Here is a 16160-nt window from a genome sequence, read left to right as displayed (position 1 = left end):
GAACCCCAGGCTGCCAAAGCAGAGTGCACAAACTTAACCATTATGCCACTGGGCTAGTCCCCTAACTAAATATTTTTTTTATATTTGTTTTGATAAAATTAACTGTGTACAAGCTATTTGCAAGAAAGTGAGCTAGAGCCCCTGTTGTATATGAAGATCAATGGTCACAAGCTGGGTTTCCACCTTTGAGGGTCAGCATTTTAATGGAAAACACCATCATTTACTAAAATACAAAATCAGATTTGGAGTATTTGAAGAAGAATGTGATATGCTCTAATTTGATTAAAATCCATAAAGTCAGGGAACATATAAAGTTTTTATTCACACTACTGTGTGATCGGCAACTAGTTAGCACTCAAAAATGCCAGCTGAATGAATGTATTATTTTTAGAAATAAAACACTAACAGCAACGTAGCAGAAAGGGTAGTTTTAGGAGTTTGTTGTAGTTGTCTAAGTGAGTAAAATGACATCTGATGTGGGAAAATGGTAGAGAGAAGAAAAAGAGAGAGGGAATTTGATATTTCCAGACACAAAGCCAACCACATTTACCAAATTATTGGCTGTGTGTTTAGTCAAGCTCACTCTGAGGTGGGTTCCAAAAAAACCAACTAAAAGGGTCAACTATTATTCATACTATATTGTGCTAGTTTGTTTGCCGGTGGATGGAGAAGGAGCCAAAGGAGGAAACGCTAAATGCCATATGGGCAGAAAAGGGCTATGGAGGAAATGAAAGCTGGATAATGGATAACATGGAGACAGCAAATGTCGAATTATCCAGGGAAACCGTTCCAGGAAGTCCTTGAGTTAGTTATCCAACCAGAAGAGAAGGGAAGAGCAAAATTGAAGAAATAAATTACAGAATGCTTCAGACCTCTTATAAATATGAAAGTAGACATTTTAAATTTTAAATTATATTTTGAATGGTTCTACGAAGATTCTTATAATGTGGGAAAACAAACGAAGGCATACTTACTATAGTCATAAGCTGCATAATGATGTTTCAGGCAACAATAGACCACATATACAGTGGTGGTCCCGTAAGATTAGTACCACATGGCCTAGGTGTGTAGTAGGCTATCCCGTCTAGGTTTGTGTAAGTACCTCTATGATGTTCACATTATGACCACATCACCTAACAATGCATTTATCAGAACGTATCCCCATTGTTAAGCAGTGCATGACTGTATGTTCTCTTATCAGATTTGCTCATTTGATAATTATCATTAAATATTACTTTGATATTGTGGAAAACTCCATAAAAGACAAAGAAATAATTTGTTCATGTTCTTCCTTCCTTCCCTCTCTCTTTCTCTCTTTGTTCATTTTGTCCAGTGTAAATAGAGATCTCTAGAACCTAGTCAACACTAGTATTTTCCATATAAGGAAATAATTTCCAAGACATTTTGTTTTTAATTGTGTGTGTGTGTTTTACAAAGATTATTATTTTGTTGTATCGGCCATGTCTTCCTCTAATTTCAAAATCTGTAATGAGATTAAACGTTTCTATGATATATTGCATTTTCTTAAAGCATGTCCAATATTGGACATACTACAGTTGAAGGATGTGTAAAGGAAGACAGGTCTCAGTAACAGAAATCTGTTTTTAAAACATTTAAAAATGTATTTTAATTTTTTTAAGTTTTAAAACAATTTTTATTACTGTAAAACATTGCATAATAAAAGAGATCAAATGAGATATAAAGCAGGTTAGGATGAAATAAAGGAGAAATAGGCCGAATAAGAAATAAATTGCCAAACAAATTAAATATAGGGGGTTTTAGAAATAAGTGCTACTAAGAAGCATAATATCCATCAGTTATGGTGTGATTATTAGAGAAGAAAGGAACCAGAATATTGTATTTGCAAATTCTAGTTTGTGTTTATTTTTAATTTTGGATAGAAAGGAATGAAGAGTATAAGATTAATATTCTTCACAAAAGGAAAATAGAATAATATTTAAAAGTAAAAGTGGCATAAAATAAGCATTTTAAAATTCAAATCCCTATATAGATTTTCTTATATCCCTCTCTCTTTGTTGTTATTGTGTTATTAATATGAATTTTTGTTTGTTTGCTTTTATTTTATTTTGTTTTAAAATATTGTTAACATATGGATAAGGGTTGAAGTGGTTTTAAACAATGAACACTAATACTTAACTCATTCGGTGAATTCACAGTTTAATCATCTAATTTAAGGTTACAACATGGATGGGATGTGAATACACGACAATTATGGGATCTTGTGCAAGTTGAGGAAAATATGACTTAAAAGATTGCCTTATCCTCTGTGCCCACTTTCTCCATCTCTTCAGTTTCTCTTACTGGCTCTTTTAATTATTTTACTCACCCATACTTTCTCTGTTTTCACTCTATTTTAATTATTATGCTTTACAGTACTATTCTTTCCTTCATTTCTTAATATCTGGTAGCCTCTTTTTTCCTATATAATCAGTCCAAATATTCCTCGTTATATTTGATTACTTTTCAGGTAAAGATTCGAAAATCCTCCTCCACATCGCTGTCCATCTGAATCACATCCTGAAATAATTATTTACCATTTTAAACAGGGTACGTCCGGTAGAAATGTGTGTGGCGCTTTACTATCTGGAAATCAATCTGTCCTCTGAAAACACTGCCATCTTGTGGTTGGTCTCTTAAAAGGATTCCCGCGTGTCTGCATAGGCTGCAAAACTCAGGTAGGTCATTATCCGTAAACACCAACTTCCGTTTAAATGGCCAAGTAGATTAGAATTTTCGAGTGATTTAGCTCATTACTCATTAGGAATTTAAAAATGCCAATGCTAAAGAGAGTAATAAAGACCGATAAGATACGTTTTCTTCAGGAGAAAGCTAGTTATTTCAATACAATGTAAATGAGTAGAATACCGCCAGAATAAGTTATCTAAATATGAAGACACTATTAGATTTCTACCATCTGTGTAATGACAATAACAGCTAATGTTGATTTAGCGCTTACTGTTTAGACTATTTATGAGACTGTTCTAAGTTCCTTATAACCATTAATTCATGTAATCCTCAAATCCCTAAGTGAGGTAGTTACTTCTCTCTCTCTCTTTCTCTCTCTCTCACACACACAGTATATGCTATAGTTTATATAACATTATCTATTTTATATATAATATTTAATGTATATTTATCAATAGAGGATATTATTAGAGTCTTTCTTAAAAATACATATATAAGAAAATAATTAGATATATTTGCATTTACCTGGTAGCAATTTTAATTAATATGAAAATAGTTTCTCCCAGTCTTGTTCTTCAGCTTCCCTTTTAAAAAGTGACCACTCTTACAATATTTTGATATATTTATTCTAGATAAATTAACGTATACTTATGTATGTGTTTCTATATCATGTGTGTGTATGCACACACGGATGCATATGCATGTGCATAATATCTGGGAAAACACACACATACTTCCTTTTTTTATATACTGACCTTCCCTTTCTAGCTGTGTGATCTTGGACTATATACCTAATGTTTCTATGCCTCATCTTCCTTTTCTGCAATAATCCTCACGGGATTATTGGGAGAATTAAATAATAGAATTCATATAAAATAAAGCTCTCAATTTCCTGGCATTTGATTAAGTCCTTAGATTAACAGATACATTTTTGCTGCTATTGTCATTTTTATTATCATTATTAATTATTATTACTCAACTAGTATTATGATAATAATACATATCCCACTATAGGAAAGAAATCATAAAGCTATCTATGTTATTAAAAGGACTTCTCTATGTAGATGAACTGGACAGGCCTCCATTCCATATGTGAATTTTTTATAGTTCAGGGCTGTTGTTAGCACATTAACTCTAGAAACCAAGATACACCAATATTTGAAAACCCTTATAAATATTCTCTTGAGTTACATAGAGTTAAAAACACTTATTATCTATCAATACTATAACAAAGGTTCTTTTCAAAATTCATTAATGTTTAAACCAGAAAATAATATTGATTTTAAATTATTATTTTAAATAGTGTCACATATTTCTGATTATGACTATAGCTTTCTAAGACGTTCTTAACAAAATAGGGAAAGATTCTGAAGTTACTATAATGCTCTACTCTTTATAAATGTATAATGTGTTAATAGTAAATTACTCATGGTAGAAAATCATGAGATAATTTTCTGACAGTCTCCTTTCCCATAGTCTTGACTATCTCTAATTTTTATGAAGTGTTTTTATTTCTGATGTCAGCAAATGTGTCATTGCATCTTCCCCAAAGTCTCACCAGGGATGTCAGAGCCTGCCAAGAGGACACATTAATTTCTGGGAATCAAATCAAGGTCTTCCTAAGGTTATCAAGAATTGCTAACAACCAGAAAATGGTGCAGTGTCTAACGGGATGTCTGTGCTTTTGATTTTAAGTAGGCTTTAATTCGATCTTACTTGTCAGCCTTATTTAAACGCCACGATAACTCCTGTGTAATTCACCAATCACATAGTTCCAATTCCATAATCCATCATTTTTGCACCACACAAGTTTCTACAGTGTGCAATTATTTTGCCATTTGGGCATAAAACTGGAACATTCAAAGCATCAAATTTCAACATACCTTTGAGTAGTTGATATTAAATGTTTAATAATATCCTTTGGCATAGGAAAAAGTAAAAATAAAACAAAACAAAAAAGGGTTTATTCTTTTGACAAAATTGAAAGATGATTGTGGAATTAATTCACTTCCCTGAGCTTTAACTTTCCCATCTGTGTCCTGTGCAGTGATGTCACCTTAGCACAAGCATCAAAGCAATTCTGAAAAATAAAAGACAAATTTTGTTTTATTCATAAAAGCAAAATACAGTTTTAAAATACAGTTTATGATATATTATTTTTACCATTCCAAAAGGCAGGGACCTTCATGGTTACACATATTTGTATTTCCAAGAAGTATGTTTTGTGGGTAATTAAGGATCAACAAGTTTTTGATTCCTATTGTGAAAATTATCAAACTACTGTAGAAATTAATCTAGTTGCCATACTTCCCCATCCTAACCAATGGTGGATATTTTCAATGTAAGATTAATATAAAATACAGTGTTTTCTAATTTGGACTGACATATATTCCTATCTATCATTAGCTACTACTTCAATAGATTTTATATTAAACTGGTAGTGTATTGTTCCTCAGAATATTTACAAAGATAATGAATGACTATGCACAAACCGTATATTCTTTAGAGTCCAGATAAACATCACACCTAGTCCACACAGACGTTGAAATCATCAGCAGCTGTGTTAGAAATGGTCTTTCAAGCGGCCCTGGCTGATTATCAGGACTTTCCACAGAACACTCTGCAGAGTGTAAGGCATTTCATTTCCTCTGAAAGAATTCAAGGTGAAAAGCAAAAAGTTAGATATGTCTGCTCATACAGTTATGAAGTTCTGACATATTGAAAGAAAAGTCAAACCAACATGTGGGAAAAAAATTGAATATAGCAGAGATGTTTGTGCTGTTGTATACATGGTTTTTTCTCCTGTTCCTAATGACAATATTTTCTGGTCATTTAATTATCATGTTTTGAGTGATTGAAAGTCATGAATACTACGACTAAAATAACTTTCCTTAAACTGTTGATATCTTTGGAAATAACTTTCGGCAGTGCTTTTCAAGATGAATGTTTTGGGACACTAAAGTTACTTGTAAAGGGGTCTATAAAAAGGTGGCATACTTCATGATAAATATTTGGCATCCTAATTCTGTTAGTCATCTGATCTATTCATTCAACAAGACCTATCCAAGGTCCCTTTTTCTGGAGGGAACTGGATGGCACAAAAGAATGACATAAAGTTTTAGTCATTAAAAAGAAGCTTCTTATTCCGCACTCGCCTATAAATGCAGGTTATATAACACAGCTGTTTGGATGACACCATCTGTGTTCCATATCTATCTGAAGGGGTTTGTCTTTTGATAATATTAGCAAATGAGTTATTAAATAGACAAAAGAAGAAAAAGAAGAGAGGAGGAAGAGTTGAAGGAAATAACTCAACACCAAGATCCAAATAACTAACTCCAAATAATGTCCCTTAATATACCGCCTTGTCTGTTAAGAGCATATTAGGGCTTTCACTGTGACTTTCCAGTTAAAATGAGAATGTCACATTTCTCTGGATAGATAAAATCTTACATACCTCTGGTAAATAATAATCTGATTCTTACTTCTTCAGTGAAAAAGAGGTCTGAAATATACAACCTTGAGAATCTATGTGTTTTAATTTAAAGGTGAGCAAGATTAAACTTCAAAATCAACTGTTTTCAAAGATTTGTCAAAAAGTCTAAGACCCTCCTATCTCAATCGTCTCTTCTTCTTGTCTCCTATACTGCAGCACTGCCTTTCCGCCCAGCCAAATGACTGCACTCCTAGGCGTGTCACAGCACAAGGTGACCACCAGAAGTGCTTAAAATTTAACAGGTGCCTTAATTATCAGAGAAGAAATAATTGGTCAAGAATAGGAAGTCTGTTCACTCTTTGGAAGATTTTAACTTTTTATTTACTAGCTCACAAAATGTACCAGCTTTTCCCATACCTGCATCTAGCCGGATCCTCAAAAGCAATGCTAGTGGGCAATGTTGCTACACAATGTTGAACAGTTCGCTGGCAGCAGGGTTTCTTTTAAGTATAAAAGGAACAGGATCCTGTTGATTCACCCCAAAGCAAAATAACTCATAGAGACACTAGTGTCAAATTGAATAATAGGTTTCAGACTAAAATCTTCAAATGCGTGAGAGTTGAAATAATAAAATATTTAGTGAATATATATCTCACCCTATGAGCAGAAATTTCTATTTTTTAGCTAATTCATTGACTCTTTATTATAAGTATCTAATACTATGCTTTTCAGAAGTAATTTTATCAAATAACATAAAATATTAATTTTTTATTTTATATTTCATTTAGGATTCTTTCTGTTGTTGCTGTTATCTAACAATTAACCTCTTTGGTGAAAAGACAAGAATAGTACTTATTTCTAGAAGTAAAATTATCTATAATTCTCTCTGTGTCAAAAATCCCAGCTACTTACAATTGGTAATTTAGGGATTTAAACATTATACATCTTCTGTAGCTCATTGCTTTGCTTTGATAACCAGCTTTTCAATTATCACACACTCCAATTTAGAAATATGTGAGGATACAAAAATTAAGAGTAGTTGTTAAAATTATGTATAAATGTCCCATGCTTGGTACAGATACATTTGGAAGCAAAACAAAACTGTTGAAACGTTTAAACAACTGAATTAATATGGAAATAAAGTATTTCGGGTAACGACTCACCTTTTTATACATATGTGGTCACCAGAATACTTCCTGGAAAATAAGTAACTCTTTTAGAAGTACGTAAGGTGATTTTATTTCTCTCTTTGAGATTTGGTTCACCATATATTATGGGGCAGGAAAAATTTATCCAAGGATAGCCAATAGCTTGAAAATATAGTGTACATAACACCTATCTGGCAGCATTGTTTAACACATTAATAATGGTGAGATTAGAAAATTAATACAACATTTTCAAATTTTAACAACTAATATAAAATATTTACCCTTCCTTTGTAGAAATCTAAATATATTAACTAAAAGGGAAATCAGTTCATTTAATTAATAAAGAATCTCAAAAAATTTATGCTTTACTATATGAATATCAAAATAGCCTATATTTCATTCCTCTATTACTATCTTGCTAGATTTATTTTAGTTACATACAGAACACTGAACTTACGGCCTATATGTGCTTGTGTACAAGGTAGACTAATAGGCAAAAAATAGAAAATATGCTCTAGACAATTGCAAATGCACATTTTTAATAACGTTTTGCTTATATGATTTGAAATTTTCTAGAACTTACGTGAGAAATCCCTTTTAAATGAAGGCTGAAGGAATGTATAAATGGAAGCATTTGTTTACACGTAGTTTGTCAATATGAATGGATACTGTAGTAAAATCATTAGCAAATGTTTCTGTGGTCTTACTATGTGCTAGGCCTGCTACTCAGTGCTCTGAATCTTTTAGTCCATTCATTACTCACAGCAAAACCATGAGTTATGAATATTTTACCAATAAAAGAAGTGCAGGTCAGTTAATGAGCTTGCCCACTTACCTGGCTTGTAAGTGGTAGAACTTGTGTTTGCTACACTCTAGCATCACCAGCAAAGCACAACTTCAAACAAAAGTAAAAATGAAAATAAAAATTTCCCTTCATTTATACAGATTTAATAGCAGTAGCAACAATAAAAAGGAGAGTGCAGTGAAGTACAATTATGGTTATTGGGTATTAAAATGTTTAGAATTCAATCAAGGAAAAAACTTCCTAAGTGAAAATAAGAAAGACAAAAATGACAAAAAACGAAAAGGGGTAGGGTTGAGATCATAATTTTGTCAATGTAAATTAATTTAATTTCATTTTTCTACTTGATTTAGATTAAAATCATGTTATTACGTCATATTATTGTAGCAGTATTCTTTGGGTGTAGTGAATATTAGAAAATGATTCAAATCACTACCAATTCAACAATATGCTTGACTAATTAAATGTCATAGAATTTAAAACAATAATGATATGGAACACAATTTGTTTCCTACAAGAATCAAATTAAAGAAATACTCTTGAAAGGAAAATCATTGGTTATTTTTTAAGACTAGTACTAAAAAAATTCGGAAAAGATTCAGTGAAATGGGACTGCTATATTAAAATGTATGTAATAAGGCAGCAACTTAAGAATCACTTATCGGGGGGACAGCCCAGTGGTGTGGTGGTTAAATTCACATGTTCTGCCTCGGTGGTCTGGGGTTCGGCAGTCTGGGGTTTGCCAGTTCGGATCCCAGGTGCGGACCCAGGCACTGCTTGTCAAGCCATGCTGTGGCAGGCATCCCACATATAAAGTAGAGGAAGATGGGCACAGATGTTAGCTCAGGGCCCGTCTTCCTCAGCAAAAAAAGAGAAGGATTGGTGGCAGATATTAGCTCAGGGCCAGTCTTCCTCAAAAAAAAAAAAAATCACTTATCTGAATTGTATTTACTATTAAGCCTTTGGTTTATTTTATAATGTGAAGGGAACATATACTTTCTCAGTCCAGTTGAGAGTCATCAGTATGCTTATATTGTAGCATCTCAGATAGAAGTGGCCATTTCAATATGAACCTTGTTCGGAAGCATTATCTACGCTTTGTCCACTAACACTAATATATATTATATTAGGTGCCCAAGACTCTTCTTAAGTTTAAGGATCCAGTGATAAATAAGATAAATTCTGTGTTCTCAAAGAGCTCACACTCTGGGAGAGAAAAGCCATGCACAATATAAAACAGGATGGGCTCTATAAGAGTTGTGTGAAGGGTGTTATGAAAGCAATAGGAAGAATAGACTGAAATTCTATTGGTAAGAGGAATATGGAAAAGTTAGGGCAAATACCTTCACTTGGTTATACAGTATGAATATAACATGTGCTTTGCATTCAAGGAGATGGGCAGTTTTTAGAGGCTGCAGCATATTCAAAGGCAGATAGATGTAAAGTGGTGGTGTCGGTTTGGGGAAGAACAAAACATTTTGTGTGACAGAGCACAGTGCTTTCTGGTTCATTTCAAATTGTTTGAGTTCTCTCAGTCTTTGTTTCCTCAGTTATATAAATTAGAATAATTCCTGAACTCATATCTTATTTTTGATGGGTGTAAACGAGATATGCCCCTAGAGCATAAGACCTGGCTCGATAAATGTCAGCTACCCTTATTACCACTATATAAATGCAGAGTACTAATTTTCTCTGAAAAGGAAAATGCAAAAGGAGATATAATCCTTGCACTTAATAAATTTAAAATTCTATCCTAGTGTCTTGATTATTTTTACACTTCCAAATACATTGAAACAAAAGTTGTGATGTGAGTTGATAGTTGACCAAGGCGGACTTAAACCTGATTCATCTTTAGATAGGCTTCTTCCTGACTCTAGGCCTTGACCTCTCTTTTCTTAGATCATTTACTTTAGAGAACTTGTAATTGTTTCTCTGCCTCTTTGAGATGTAAACCTTTTTAAAAGCTTCTTGCCTATTTCACAACCCAGAAATGCCATTGCCAAGGACCTGGAAGTCATTTCTTTGAAATGTCATTCTCAATGGAGATAGCGCGGCCATCTCCTGGTTTCTGTGAGAGAGCAGGAAACTAACTTCTGCGGGTGCCTTGCTCCTAGTTGTAAAACTACTCCTGTCATGAAGATAGGAGACACTGGATACAGCCAATGAGTAAACACAGATGGCCCAGGAACCCCCCAGTCCAGCTTATTCTTTCAGGAAAGTTGAATTCAGACTAAGTTCTGGTTGCCATGCTGTATTGCAATAATCTTGAATAAATTCGTACTTGCTTGTTTAACAACTTCTGGTGCAATTTTGGCTTTGACAAAATGAATGGAGCATCATCATTTATAGTCAAGATCAACAGATGACTTTTAAAATTAGCAAAAAGACATAGATGAAGATGCATATTGTTGATTGTATAGGAATAAATGCTGGGAGAAATGGCTAGAAGTTGTGAAAGTAGTTGTCATTATGGAGCAGAATAAAAAAGTGGGCAAATTTGAAGCAGGGGACAGGAATTTTTTATTATAAGTCTTGTAGTACTATTTTTATTTATAAATTATAAACATATATTGCATATTGAAATGTTTCTTAAATTAAATTTTAAAAGCATCAAAGCAAAAACTTCAGTTAATTAAACACTCTGGAAATTACATTAAAATAACCTCATAAAATTTAACATATATTAAATCATAGTTAAATTTGCAGTAATGTTTTTCTTGCCTACTAATGCCTCCCTTTACATATTTTCTAATTTATGCTTCTTTTTCAAACAGAATTTCCCAGTAATAGCAACGACATCAATTATAATATTGTGCATTTCGTAGTGCTTTTCATTTTTCAAATGTGCTTTCATATAAATTTTCATTATCATTGTATTGATTATCTCCTTCACTAAGCTAACAAAATAGAAACATTTTCAAGAAAGACAGAGAGGGAAGGAGAGAAAAGCAGATGCTTAAGCACCGTATACTGACAAGGCCATCTTTCTTTCAATGCATTGTAGGGTAAATGCTGAAAAAACGCCAATGTGTTTTACATATCCCTGTGTTTTATCCTGTTTCACTGGTCTAACTTTGCAATGATATCACATCACCTCAATCAATGTAGCTTCATAATAATGCTTGCCATCTTGAATGTCCAACTTGATTGATTGATTGATTGAGGAAGACTGGCCCTGAGTTAACATCCGAGCCCATCTTCCTCTATCTTATATGTGGGACACCTGCCACAGCATGGCTTGATAAGTGGTGCATAGGTCCACATCCGGCATCCGAAATGGTGGACTGGGGCTGCTGAAGCTGAGTGCACGAGCTTAACCGCTACACCACCAAGCCAGTCCCTCCAGCTTTATTTTTTAAGATTGTCTGTGTTATTCTTGTCCCTTTTATTACAGTATGTAATTTAAATTAAATTTGTCAGTTTCAAAAATCTTCTGAGATTTTGCTTGGGATTGCACTTAATTTATAATCAATTTGGGGCAATTAACATCTTTAAAATATGGCGTCTACCAATTCATGATTGTTACATTTTTCTGTTTGCTTATAGTATCTTTAATTTATTTCCATATTTAGGAGTTTATTTTAACTATAAATAAAATATTGTAAATTTTTGAAGAAAATCTTCTTTTAGTCTTATATAAACACTTTCTAAGAATTTTAGCCACTATTTTTAGTCACTTCCACTTCTTTCCTCTGCGACTTAGTTTTTTGGTATGCTTGACGACATTTGGGACGGTCTGTACGGTCCAAGAGAAAGTCCTTGCCTTTGTTTTCTACCACATAATCACAACTCAGCTATGGAGATCTAAAATGAATGATCACTGTTGCTTGTCTGACATCCGTCTTCTCACCCAACAAAGAAAAAAAGAAAATTAATTTGTTGCTTTTTAGAATGAAGGGAAAGTAAATTATAGCAAATGTGCAAATTATATAATTAGTTTGCTATTAGAAACAACTTGGAAGAATTTGATGTTTCTTTTTCAAATAATAAACTACAAAGATAAATATCCTATGTGTTTTACATCAAGTTCGTATGATTAAATGGTGTGTTTTCTGTATAGACTTGACCTTGATGCTATATTTCTTCAAGTCTCAGTTTGCCTATATTTAAAGCTAACACTAAGAAAACAATTTATAAGACTTTCAGATAATTAAAACTGCCACATATTGGGTTTTCTCAACTCTAAGTACACTTGCCCTACTTTCCTCATTTGAAATACAATAAAAAAAATACATATCTTACAGGGGCTATTTTGAAATTTGATTAAATTATGTCTTGAATACACATTTATAACTTGCCAACTACAAAAACTTTACTGTACCATTGTGTAGGGTCTTTCAGTGGGATTCACGTTGGTGCACCTCAGTGGAATACTGCCGTGGAGAAAACAGTATTATGGAAAATGACAAGGGTAAAACTAATAAATATAGCATTTGGAAGATAAAAAGTCACCTTGCATCTTTTGTTCTTTAAACCAAAGAAATTAATACATTCACTTATTAACTCAGAGGGAAAAACTAAAAGTGACCTGCACAGTTTGAAACACTTGTCGTGAACACATTCTCTTCTAAACTTCTTAATCCCCAATTGTGATCCCATCCTGTACCTGCGTATTTCTTAATTCTGCCTCAGACAAAAGTCTTGACTTTTGGACTTAGTCCCTCTAAATTTGCCTCAACAGATTTATAATTTATCATGTATACCTAGACTCTTGGTTAATTAACAGGACAAAAAATGGAGATTACTTTTAAAGCTAATATAATGAGAGAAAGATACTATGTATATATTTTTTTCTCTTAGAATTTGTGTCTGCCTGTTTGTGTGCATGTGCGTGTGTGTGTGTGTATGTCTGTGTACAGCACTAAAATCAAAAGCCATCACAAATAGAGAAACTGAGGCTTATGTTACACACACACACATGTTCATGTATGCACACGCAAGTTATATATACACACTGATTTGTGTACAACAAAGATTGAATACAAGAATAGCTTCTACAGGCCTTTTCTCAGGCTCTTTCAGTTTCTTGAATAATTCCCCATATTTAATATTTCTTTTCCATTATACCCCACCAAAAATTCTGACAAATATTTCCTTAGAAAACAAACCCTTTATTGGGAGTTACCCAGCAGTTTTTTGGTTTTCTTGTTTCAGATATTTACCTTTATGCTATGCAAATGCCTATAAACCTTTCCACGTTTTCATTATGTGGAATCCTACGTGGATTACCTGTACGTAAATAGAGTTCCCAACTTTCTCTAAAGCTCAAGAAAAGCTTAGAATTGATTAGAGACTATAAGCAAGAAACCAGCCAACATTCAAAATAAGGAAAATATTATTGCATATTGTAGATTTGAATATTTGTTTGACATCTCTGTAAACAATCTAAAATAAAATATACAATAATTCTAAACGTTATAACCATAAAAAACCTTAATCTACTCTTTGACATCTGCTATTCTTGAGCATAGAACTTTTACACAAACTTATGCAGTATTGTAGAGAGAGTTCTATGTTCAAACGTTGTAATTTACAAATAAAAATGAACCTCAAAGATGAGTAGTAATATGTCCAAGGTCAAATAATCAATTAGTAAGCAAAGCTAAAATTGGAATATATTTTTCCTGACTTACATTCTTTTCTCTTTTTGATACAAGTGGAATATTTCAGTGGAATCTCAGCAGCATAAACAGTACTATAATTGTTCTTCTTCTTAAATGAATTAACCCCAGGATTTGGAAAGCTCAAGACCATCTATAGGCTTAGACACTTACCTTGAAATCCACTCATAATAAACTTTATGAAAGTCTGTGATAGACAATCTGTTTATAGCTGCCATTCACCCAGCAAGTAGTTACCAGGACTGGAGGCTGTATTTCCATGTATAATACATGAACTCTCAGGCTGTCGAACCCACGCATGTCAGAAATGCAGTCATACAATGTTGTATGCTTCCAGAATATAGCGCATAACTCACCTTCACCTTCAGGCATCCTTTAGATGGATTCACAATGCTGGAAGAGGGATTAGTTCATTCTAATAGTCAGCCATCCCACTAGTAATGTGCATCAGGAGATGAAGCTAAGTAGAAAGAGCTTATTCTCCTCCAGGCATATGACACAATTACTTTCTCCTGATTTCAGTCACTGTTAAAGAGACTTAGAGATGACGACATAGGCTATGTTGTAAACAGTCATGGAGAATATAATAAGTATGCCAGTTTGTCACAATATAAAGAGTAAATAAAAGTTTCCAAAAGAAGACAATTGATGCTTATTCCCTGCCTAACGACGACACAGATTTTAGAGTTTACCAAAGCATTTGCTGTTTTGTTTAGCAAAATGGGCTCTGGAATCAGAGTGCCTAGCTCTGATCTTGCTTCTGCAACTTAGAATTTTGTGACTTTGGCAAAGTTCCTTAAAACTACTGTATCGTTCAGTTTTACTCTTCAGGAAATGGAGGTGATAGTATCTACGTCACAAGGTTGTTTTTGGCATTGAGTTGTTACCTTTGCAATATTTACAACGTGCCAGACATAAAATAAATATTCAGAAAATTTTGGCTTTTCCTAGGAATATTTAGTGAGTCACCAACTCAAAAATGTAACGTAACGTAAACTAACCCACAGCATTTATGCTCAAGGCAGAGCTGTCATTTTCCACTTTAGTACAGTGTTTGCTCAAAACCAAAGCAATGTCAAAAGAAATATAAACATAGAAAATCTAAAAGAACTTTATGTGCTCAAAAACAAGATAAACATCTCCATGAGCCAGAAATAAAACAGAAAGTAGAGAAAGTGAGTGAGTCTTAAACCACTGCTCTGCAGGACTCTTAGCTGGAGACCTGCAGTGGAAGCCAGGAGATCGTACAGGCTAAACTGTACATGAGATATGGGAGCCTGGAGCCAGACTCACTGCTTGAGGCAAATGTCTATAAGAAGGCCTCATGACTAATGGGGAAAAATAACACGACCCTCAATCTAGGGCCGTGATTTTATCGGAAGCTATGGATACAAGATAATCTAGCATCAGCAAGAAAAGGCAAAAACACAGACTTGAAAGAAGACTTTAGCCAACTCCTACTAGTTTTGTGATGATCTGCAATAACTACAAATATATAAGACTTCATTCTAGATTGGAGGCTTGTCAGATACAAGAATGCAAAAGTGCTATCAGGAAGGAAAGAAATATAAATAATAACAATAAAAGCAAAACAGAATAAAAGCACTTCCACTCAAAATGAATCTGCAAATCAAAATTACAAATCTATCCTACAAAAATCAACACTTGAGATGTGAATTCATTTAAGATGAATTTAGTTTGTAGGAAGCAATCTGACAATGATTTAAAATACACATATTTAGGAAGCTCAAATTGATAAAGAAACCATTAAAAATAAATGGGAAATTAATACAGGTAGATATAACAGAAGAACAGATAGGAGATAAAAATATAGACAATGAAATCAACATTTAGTAGAAAAGATCATTTTCATTCTTGTTGCCTGTGAAGAGGTAATTAGTGAATTGCAATATAGTACTTAGTAATTAACTCAGAATTTATTACAGAGAGATAAAGATATCAGATATATTATGGAAAAGAAGAGAGAAAATAGGAGAGACTGCGCTATGCCTGCATTCTTAAATAAGAATTTCAGAGAAGGTAAGAAATGTGAGAGGTACAATGTTTAAATATATAATTACCAAAAATTTAGTAGAACTTTTTAAAAAAGAGAAGAAATAAATTTCAAGTGCAGGATAAATATAAATTCACATCAACATACATTGTAGAAACCCTGGAGGAAAAACACATATAAAAGAAGAAAATCTTAAAAACCTACTTGAGAGAAAGTAGATTGTTTACAAAGGAATTGCAAGCAGACTGCAGCAGATACATGAACAGCAATAGGTTTCATTTGTCTAATATTCAAATATTGATCAAATTCATAGTGTTGCCTGACACTGATATTCATGCCCTGGAGAGAGCTATGGATAATAGATACAGAAATCTCTGTCCTCATGCAACATATTACATTCTAGTTTGAGAACAAGAAAATAAGAATACATAAA

The 16160-nt window shown here is 33.2% G+C and overlaps 1 long non-coding RNA gene across 1 annotated transcript; it reads right to left on the bottom strand.

Moving 5' to 3' along the window:
• Nucleotides 1-4654: 4654 nt before the first annotated feature.
• Nucleotides 4655-14184, bottom strand: LOC124227894 (uncharacterized). Its single transcript, XR_006885582.1, has 3 exons — nt 14070-14184; nt 5199-5354; nt 4655-4786 (listed from the first exon to the last, which is right to left on the bottom strand). It is a non-coding gene; the product is annotated as an uncharacterized LOC124227894 (long non-coding RNA).
• Nucleotides 14185-16160: the final 1976 nt, after the last annotated feature.

The sequence above is a fragment of the Equus quagga genome, chromosome 16, assembly GCF_021613505.1.
Source record: "Equus quagga isolate Etosha38 chromosome 16, UCLA_HA_Equagga_1.0, whole genome shotgun sequence".
Taxonomy (NCBI): domain Eukaryota; kingdom Metazoa; phylum Chordata; class Mammalia; order Perissodactyla; family Equidae; genus Equus; species Equus quagga.
The sequence above is the reverse complement of the archived record's forward strand: the minus strand, read 5'-3'. Positions and strand labels throughout refer to the sequence as shown.